The sequence below is a fragment of the Perca flavescens genome, chromosome 18 (genome assembly GCF_004354835.1).
Source record: "Perca flavescens isolate YP-PL-M2 chromosome 18, PFLA_1.0, whole genome shotgun sequence".
Taxonomy (NCBI): Eukaryota; Metazoa; Chordata; class Actinopteri; order Perciformes; family Percidae; genus Perca; species Perca flavescens.
Window position 1 is genome coordinate 15,520,252 of NC_041348.1, and position 10,359 is coordinate 15,530,610.

Here is a 10,359-nt window from a genome sequence, read left to right on the forward strand (position 1 = left end):
TGTAAATGTTCAGTTTTGTAACCATATTATTGACCGTAATGGTGCAAGTATTTGTGCCCACATTGCATTGCAACTCATTTCAAATAAATTAATATGTAAAGATGTGTGTGGTTTTGGCTCAGTGTGTGTGTGTGTGTGCGTGCGTGCGTGCGTGTGTGTGACACATAATGTTATCACAATTTTATTAGATCCATTCTGTAGCCACAAACTGTCAATGCTGTCCTCTGAAAACCACGTATCTCCCAAACATAAACGGTCTGATTATAGCTTTGTGACGGTCTCAAATATTGAGTTTATTTTTCTTAGAAAGTATTTTCTCAACCTATAAAGGAATACTTAGTCCTAGTTTGTCAGAAACAAAATCATCCAATTTGGAGAGAAGTGTTTTTTTACCGAACATTGACAGGTAGGCCTACTGTTATTTTAAATTTTAAAAAATGGGTTAGAAAAAGAAAAGTCGTTTTAAAGTTGTTGTTTTTTATCCTACCCCAAATTTCCACATACCTGAAGAGAACCTGAAAAGTTAATTTGATGATTTGACTGATCATAAATGCCAATCCTTAATCATAACTAAAATACATTAAAATGAAAAGGTGTCTCCATAATTTAAGTATTCACAAGACTTTTTGCTTGAATGTTGAGGTAAAACTTACACATTAAGGACGCTGAGGCCTGAAGCTAGTTGTATAAATCATTTGCTGTATTTAATGGAAACTATGCACCAGTTCCAGTCCACTATTTCATTTTTACTATTCTCATATCAAATGGTACAAATCAGTATTGAAATTAATCAGGTTTTTGTGTAAAAGTTGCCCAGTTGGATATCACCATCCAACCAGACTGTAATTCAGTCACTGTAATGTGTTAACCTCATTATTCAGCCTCTGGCAAAATGTCTTAAAATACACAGAGTACTGAGGGTGAGGAAAAGAAAAAGACAGGAGGAAAGAGTCTGTTTTGTGCATGGTCCTCTCAGTTACTGCTCGATTCACCGGTTTGATTCAAGTTTTGTTGAACTCACCAGACAGTGCAAGTTCACAACAGGTTTAGCAATTCCATTTCCAAAAAGCATCCAAAGATATGTCAAGATGACAAAAGTCCCCAGGCATGGAGAGCTGATTGAAAATAAATGCGCCTGTAAAATAAAGATGAAAGTATGTATGCCTCTTACAAATTTAATAGATAACTTTCTGCTGCATCACCATACAGTATCCTTGGTTTGTCTTTTACTCAATGTGTGCTCTGAGTCTATATTCAATGATATCATTTCAGAATTCCTCCTTCCCACTCAAAAAGAATGTACATTTGAATGTCACATCCTCACTTCCTTTCTCCTCCTGGTTGCTACGGGTACTCCAGCGATCTTGTCATGAGTCATGTTTTCATCGTTTTCATTGTAAAGAGGGAAGGAACTTCACCTCGGCTGTGTCTGACCTCTTTAGAACTCTTAACCAGCCACAGTGGCCACAGCTTCATACCAACAGAAGTGGATTTTATGTGAGCGAGTGGCCTCGCTTTTCAAAATCCAGGGCCGGTGTCCCGTCAGGTTCAAAGGTCATCCTCAGGTCACAGGTTGGTGTCAGTGAACATGGTGTGCTCCTTCCTCACTGTGCTGAAACCTTTGACGGTGTCGACAAATTCCTCATCGTCCATAAACTGTAAGGGAAAAAGGCAGAGCTTGCTTAAAGTGGACTCAGCGCCTGATTTCAAGCCACTTTCAAGTGTTTTTTTGGCTTGTTTAAATAGCTCTCTCTGCATCTGTGTGAATGTTATAAAGTATTAATGTCCAATTGTTTCCCTATGTTTGTCCCGATATTGGTATTTTGGTGCAAAAGAAATGTGAAAATGTGTGCAAGACCAGCAGTATTATAACATCACACAGTTCATCTCTGTAATGTGACTGTGGTCTCTCACCATCCCACTGTCATGGCCTGAAATGTTTGGGTCCCACGCTTCGTCATCTCCGGCAAGGGACTTCACGTCCATCATCTGGCTGACGCTGCGCCTCAGGGCGTTCACATTCAGGATCCCCAGCTCACCCTGTGGTGGGACCTCATCAATGGGCTCACATTTAGCTTCAAACACTTCCTGGTGGGAGTGGAGGGAGAGATATTTATGGTATGCAAATGTGCAGCTACATGTTTCTGTGTGTGTGTGTGTGTGTGTGTGTGTGTGTTTGTGTGGTTTTTACCTCTATCTTCATGGTGAAGCCCTTGAGTGTTACACTGTTGGAGATGCCTGTTGTGTCATGCACAGTGTCAAACTGAAAAGGAGAAGGCCAGACTTTAGCAAAAGGGGTGTACAATAATTTACACTCTATAAGTCAATTCTGTCTCACTGTTACTTTGGCATTATGACTTTCAACAGTTTTGTTTGCGCAAATTAAATTGTTCCTTGCTTGATAATAATTTTTCTATACAAAATTGAATTATTGTGCTAACAAAAGTTAGTTTTTTTCTGTGCTCAAAATTTCCTATTGTGTCCCAAGAATTTTCGTATAGATTTTTTTTATTGGGGTATTCCTAGAGATTAGAAATCTGGTTAATGGTACACAGTATATAATACACAAATTCAGCAGAATTAATACCAATAAAAAAAAAAACAGAAAAAGTCAACAGATGGGACAAAAATCTAGCTTAATGCTAAAAAATGTACATGACATCAAGTCATAGTATAGTATGTCATGAAAAAGTCATAATAAAGTAATAAAAAAAAGTCATAAAACAAGAAATAAGTCATGAAAAAGTCATAAAAAGTCAGAATAGTATATATATATATATATATATATACACACACACTCTGTATTTAGCAGTATTAATAAATAAAAAAAAAACATGAAGAAAAAGTCAATGGATGGCAAGAAAATCCAGCTTAATGCTAAAAAAAAATGTACATGACATAAAAAACTCATGGTATAGTATGTCATGAAAATGTCATATTTTATTGTGTAATTAGTAAATGAATGTCCCCTCACCAAAACAGAGTTGCTGGCTGGATAAACAGCCATGGGGCTCCTCTTCTTCATGGGCAGGGCCACCAGCGGGGGTCTCTCTCTGGTGAAGGGGGGTTTGTTCAGGGCCTGGTGCGGGGTCATGGAAGGAAAACAGACACTGGCCTTTGCTGCTGGGCTCATTCCTTTGACATACCGTAATATAAAATGTTATATAGTATATAAATAACTGTCTCTTACCTTAGTGAGCATGACAGCTAACAGGATGGCCAGCAGCAGCAGGGCGATGGCTGCCATCACTACCATGAACCACAGCTCCCGGACGAGTGGCTGGTCTCCCTGTTCTCCCTCTACCCGCTGACCTCCACCTCCTCCTCCTCCTCCTCCTCCTGCCGGAGGAGTGAGGCTCTGTGAATCTGGAGGGAAAAACAACATTTTCAATTTGAGTTTTTATAGTCATTACTCATTACATTTCTAACACCCAGAATAAATCTCCTTACATCATCCAAGTAGCCAATAAGACGTTGTTTTGTGTTGTTGTTTTAAAATGATATAAGCAACATCCTTTTCCTGGGTCCTCAGGAGAATGATCATTAACTGAAGTTTTGTCAGACAAAATATGTAAGATAATTTGTGCATTGTCATATAATTTAAAAAAAATGGCTTATATATATATTAGAATTGGAATTAGAATTGTTGGGGCTTTGTAAATTATAGAGCGTGGTCTAGACCTACTCTATTGTCTCGAGATAACTCTTGTTATGATTTAATACTATAAATGATATTGAATTGAATTGAATTATATCTGAGTCATATAACATATAACTGGCTCATCTAAATGTCTCCCTGGTTGCTCCATTTTCTGTCCAAACCTCTCACCTCTCACCTCTGTGAGATAGAAAGACGATCACACGTGCTGTAGAAGAGATAACACTGTAACTGGAGACATACTCGTTCTCGTGGCCTAGTTTCTAGTCTGCAGATAGCACCACACTCATTAATCAGCCACTTTCAATCACTTCATTTAGACTTTTGTATTCCTAAATATGTCAAGTTATTAATTGGTACTTTATACATGTCATTGGTAGGCCCTAAAGGCAACATTATGCTGTTAAATTGAGAATAAGAATGCTATTGTCTTTCTTTTCCAGCATGTTCCATGAAAAGCTGCCGTGTGTCCAAAATACAGTACAAATTCTTGTTTTTAAACTGACAATAAGAGAAATTAAAGCCTGAGTTTAGACCGTGGATGGGCTGATGGAAAAAAAAAGTGTCCATCCAGAGACTCACCAGTACTGAGGTCCGTGGTTCGGCCTTTGGCGGGGGTGCTGGCAGCCCCTCGCTGTGTGATACATCGATCAGAAGGGCAAAGACCTGCCGGGTTGTTAGGAGAAAACCTGTCGCCCCATCAATATTTTACACCTGATACTTTTACTTGCTGACTCCTCAGCAGCACACCGATGAGGAGACAAATGTCCCCATGTCTTGTTCCCTTGCCCTGAGGCTAATGTTTCCTAGAGAGCACAAGGTAGAAACATAGTATCAGAGCTAGAGAGAGCCTCACACAAACTGCATGCGTGGTTCTCTGACGCTCTAAAACTCCTATCAAGGTTTTTCTCCAGCAGTGCCATGGTAACAGCCAGGTGTCAAGTTTCAGTTTAGCTAAAGAGGCATGGTAGCAGCCATATAACCCTCCGGATGCTCAGGTGATCTGTTTGCATGTCTTTCTCATAATATATATATATATATATATATATATATAAATATATATATATAAATATATATATATATAACATTACATAACACATTCCCAGAGTCAATAGTGTGATGTTGTACATTCATATATGAACTGGTCTGGCATTTGTTACAGTCTTTAGTGAGATGAGACAACTCTGTAGATATGACATTAAAGGATAGCATGTTGCACCATAAAAAATACAAAGGATGAAACACATGAAACTGGGATGGTGTTATAATAAGAACTGAAGCCATCCTTTACCCAACAATTTGAGTTCACTGGTTGTAAGTGTCTTCACTGTTGTTCCCCTCCAAAGTTAAGTGTGAAAGTTTATTGTGTGAATGTTGATTTAGCAGCATATACAGTATTGTTATCCGATTCTTCCGTACGCTGTTTTGTCACCTACTACTTCTGCATACTTTCAGCTACAAAATCCATTGAAATATCAAAATGTTCAGCTCTTAAGGACTTTTGTGTTTGTATTCAACTTTTCTCCACCATTTAAAATATTAAGCTTTTTTCTTTTTAAATTTAAAGTCAATGGAGCAATCTTTAAATCCTCTTCAGGCTTCTTCTACTTCTACATGCTACTCCTCCCACATACTTTCACCTTACAGATGTCATTCAAACTTTAGACTGTTCTCGAAACCTTCATATAATACAGTGGGATTCAGTTTTTCAATATCTTTTACAGTTATGTTATTACTGTTTAAGTTTAGTGCTTTTTTTCGGGCTTTTTCTGCGTTTATAATGTCTGTGTATTGTGTGACTATGCTTTATTTGTTGGCACGGTAGCTCAGTGGTTAGCACTGTTCTAACTAGCACCAGCACCGCAGACTCTCACCCTTCGTTGATTCCCAGTATGGGCTCGGCCTTTTTGGGTGGAGTTTGCATCTTCTTCCAGACTTTCTTTGACATACTATACTATGACTTTTTTATCACTATTTTTTACATACAATACTATGACTTTTTAATAACCTTTTTTGAATACTATACTACGGTATGACATTTTTTGATGTACTATTCTATGACTTTTTTCAACATATATCATGATTCTTTATCACTTTTTTCGACATACTATACTATGACTATTTTTGACATACAGTAAAATACTATGACTTTTTTATGACTTTTTCAACATACTATACAATAACTTTTTTTGACATACTATACTATGAAGTTGTTTGATATGACATACTATACATTTTGTATAACTTTTTTCGACTATGACTTTTTTGATACACTATACTATGATTTTTTTAACATTCTATACTGTGACTTTTTTCAGCATACTATACCAGAACTTCTTCATCACTTTTTTTCGACATACTATACTATGACTATTTTTGACATACTTTACTATAACTTTTTTATCACTTTTTTCGTCATACTATACTATGACTTTTTTCAACATACTATACTATAACTTTTTATTACTGTATTGGACATACTATACTATGATTTTGTTTGGGCATTTCAGCCTTTAATGGAAAGGTAAGCTAGATATAAAAAGGGAAGGGGGGTGAAAACATGCAGGAAATCAACACTGGTCAGACTCAAAAAAATCTTCTGCATTGAGGTGTACATACTTTTTTCTATTTTTTTTCAACATACTATACTATGACTTCTTTTATCACTTTTTTGACATACTATGACTTTTTTCGACATACTATACTATGACTTCTTTTATCACTTTTTTGACATACTATGACTTTTTTCGACATACTATACTATGACTTCTTTTATCACTTTTTTGACATACTATGACTTTTTTTGACATACTATACTATGATTTTTTATCACTTTTTTCGACATACTATAATACGAATTTTGTATTACTTTTTATACTGACTTTTTCAAGATGCTATACTATGAGTATTTTTCAAATTTTTTTCAACATGCTATACTATAACTTTTTATCACTTTTTTGACATACTATACTATGACTTCTTTTATCACTTTTTTGACATACTATGACTTTTTTCGACATACTATACTATGACTTTTTATCACTTTTTTGACATACTATACTATGACTTCTTTTATCACTTTTTTGACATACTATGACTTTTTTCGACATACTATACTATGACTTTTTATCACTTTTTTCGACATACTATAATACAAATTTTGTATTACTTTTTATACTGACTTTTTCAACATTCAATACTAGGACTTCTTTTATCACTTTTTGACATACTATGACTTTTTTCAACATACTATACTGTGACGTTTTTGTCACCATTTTCGAGATGCTATACTATGACTTATTTTATAATTCTTTTTATATGCTATACTATGACTTTTTTCGACATGCTATACTTTTTCATCACTATTTTCGAACTTTTTAAAATACTTTTTTCTACATACTATAATATGACTTTTTTGTCACCTTTTGCAACATGCTATACTATGACTTTTTCGACATATTATACTATGAACTTGAGAAATGAGATGAGAATTTTAGGGTGAATGCTCCTTTTAAAAGCCCTCTCTGTAATTTGCAAAGACCTTTATACATTATATGGGCTTTAACTGTTTTGGGAATAAAATGTCCTCATTCCTAAAGCAGATTGGTGTTCCTTGCAATGAGCTGTACAACCACATGATGGTGCTCAGCAGCAGCTGCTGTGTCCAGTACAATGAGTCAAAAGCAGCAGAGAAGAAACCCAATATGCAAGTACAGTTGCAATGTATCTTATCCTAAGTCCCAGCTGTGCATGTGCATGCATGTTCAAAAATACATTAACTAAACACTCTTTTTGTCTTCCCTATCAGGATAAAGCAGCACAGTTGGGCTGAAGGCTCCGATGTGCAAAAAAGTCACTTTCTTTCTGCGTCGTCCTCAAGTGATCTCTAACTGTACAGATACTGTTGTCCATCTGCTGTGGAGGAATGATTGAGAGGACAGGCAAGAGGCGCAGTAGCAGATTTAGTAACAGTTTGTCAAGGTGTACATGGTAGTGCTGCAGGACGCCATAAAACTTTCAAACATGTGCAACTTAGGGGTGGAATCCTGGGATGCGGTCTTGTTTTCTTCTTCTACCTCAAAAATCCTAAATTAAACATTAACTCTATGGTGTACTTGACAACAGAGCTCCCAGACATACTTTATTATGACATATAAAGCCCCCTTTCCCTAAAAAATGTGTTTTCTCTTTGTCACTTCATTTGACCCTCACTGTGCAGAACAATGTATGTAGACTTTAACACCAGAAGGCTGTGCTCACCTTTAATGAGAATTTACAGTTTTTGCCCATTGCTTACACACTAAAAACGAATGCTTAGACCAAAGCCTCAATACCTAAACTTCTTGTAGCATTTCTTAAACACAGTGTAACAATAGCTCTAACACACTGTCAAATTTGCTATTGTGTATATGTTTGCAATTCTTTAACACACTTATTGCGAAACACTACACACGTTTTCTTACATTAGACGCTTTGTTCAAAAACAAAATCTCCTGTTGTCATTGGGAAAACACTCTGTTCAAAATGCAAAACTCATCTGGCAATTGTAGGCATTTACATACAGACCTGAAAACAGAACACTTTTGGATAGTTACATCAATTAAGGATGACAAACAAAAGCTGTTAATCAGAACAAAAACACACTTGAGCAAGTTAGGAAATCCTGATAATAATAATCATTGCATTATTTTATTTTCAAGGATGACATCGCCTTGAAAATGTGGGCTCAGCGTGGCCATTTCAGGACCATTCTTTGCGGTGAAACTCAGCAGGGTTATCTAAACGTAAAGACACCGCTCCTGTAACACAAGACGCACAACTAAATGTTTGAACGCAGTGTTGCTCCATAATAATTATACCAAAACAAAGTGATTATGTAAAACTTTCTTTGAATCTGTAGCCATTGATTCCCCAGTTCCAGACATCACCACCCCTTTATAAGAGGGGGCCCCCCACATTAACTAACTGCTCATTTGATTTATTTTTACAGAAGAGCTCTCCTCAGTCTAATACCCTAATCAGCATTCATACCTTGCTGTGATGATTCGGGACAATGCTTTTTTATTGAGGAAGTGATCTCACCCTTGAGTGCCAGAATCAGCCTTTTTTTACAGCCCATCTCCTCAGGGCCCCATCCATCACCAAGGTGTCTGGGCGACACGGCCGCTAGACACATACTAACTCATTTAAGGAGAGGGACATACAGGGATATATCACTCAAGACTCACTTATTGACGGCTGATGTGGTGAAACATCTCCAGCCGGTTCCAAATCCCTCGGTGCACTCCGTGAGTTTTAACCACAGGGAAATAGGGAGATTATTTATCTGCTGACGGATGAGAGGGGATAAAGGACAAATGGGTTGACTTGGATTTGGATTTGTCTTTCTATCTATGCATCCATCTTTATTCTTCAGGTTTTGCTGGCTTTGTCTCCTCTCCTCTCCTCTCGTCTCCCCTCTTGTACTGTATACAAACATGCTCACAAGACACTGTATATGAGATATATTTTTATATATTAAACTAGAATCACTATTCATATACCATATAATATTATATACATTGATATTCAATGTTATTCTGCTATGGTATACTATTATTATTATTATTAATATTATACAGTATTATTATTACTATTACATTGCACTATTACTATCTTATATATAACAAAATACGTTAAGCAAATATTATTTATGTATTTAAAACAGAGTATGTTATAATGTATGTAAATGCAATAAAACACAGCTCTTGGTTGTGGCCCCCAAGGCGCTGCTCCAGAAGGTTGGGGCTCTCATCCTGGATGTTGATGGGTGCGCCATCTGCCCATCCTCTGAGGTCCGCAACCTTGGTGTAATCCTGGACTCCACCCTCTCTTTCCGTACTCACATCAAATCCATCACAAAATCCTCCTTTTTTTTAATCTCAAAAACATCTCCAGACTCCGGCCATCACTCTCTGACTCCATGGCAGAAACCCTCATACAAGCTTCCATTACCTCCTGTTTGGACTACTACAATGGAGTCCTGTCTGGGGTCCCCAGCAGAACCCTAGACAGTATGTCCAAAACTCTGCTGCCAGGGTCCTCACCCACACCAAGACGTGGCAACACATCACTCCAAACCTCATCTGTCTTCACTCGCTCCCAATTAAGTCCTGCATCACATATAAAAATCCTCCTTCTCACCTACAAATCCCTCCATGCCCTGGCCCCACAGTACCTCTCCAACCTGCTCCATCCATACACCCCACCCCGAAACTTGCAGTCCTCAGACGCTGGCCTGCTCTCCATTCTCCACACCAGACTCTGTACCTTCGGAGAGAGAGCCTTTAGTGTTACCACAGCCTACAACCTCTTTTAGTTTAGCCACAGTGATTCTGTAAAGTGTCCTTGGGTTTCTTCAAAGGCCCTATATAAATAAAAGTTATTATTATTTGCTTACAACTAGTGTTATAACTAGTGTTTATATACTGCTTATTAAGGCTAAATAGGGGGTTTAAGTGAAGCGTTACCAAAATGTTATTACTTTTTAAGGGAGTTTCCTTTCTCAGGATGGTTGTATGATGAAGCGATGAGTCGACTGCCTCTGCTTCCGTCAGCCTCAACAGGCATCTGATGACCAGCACTCCCCGGAGCCACTGTTAGACTTCATTACATTATAGCTGTTAATTATAAATCTCCATCCAACTGGGCTGTGATGGCCT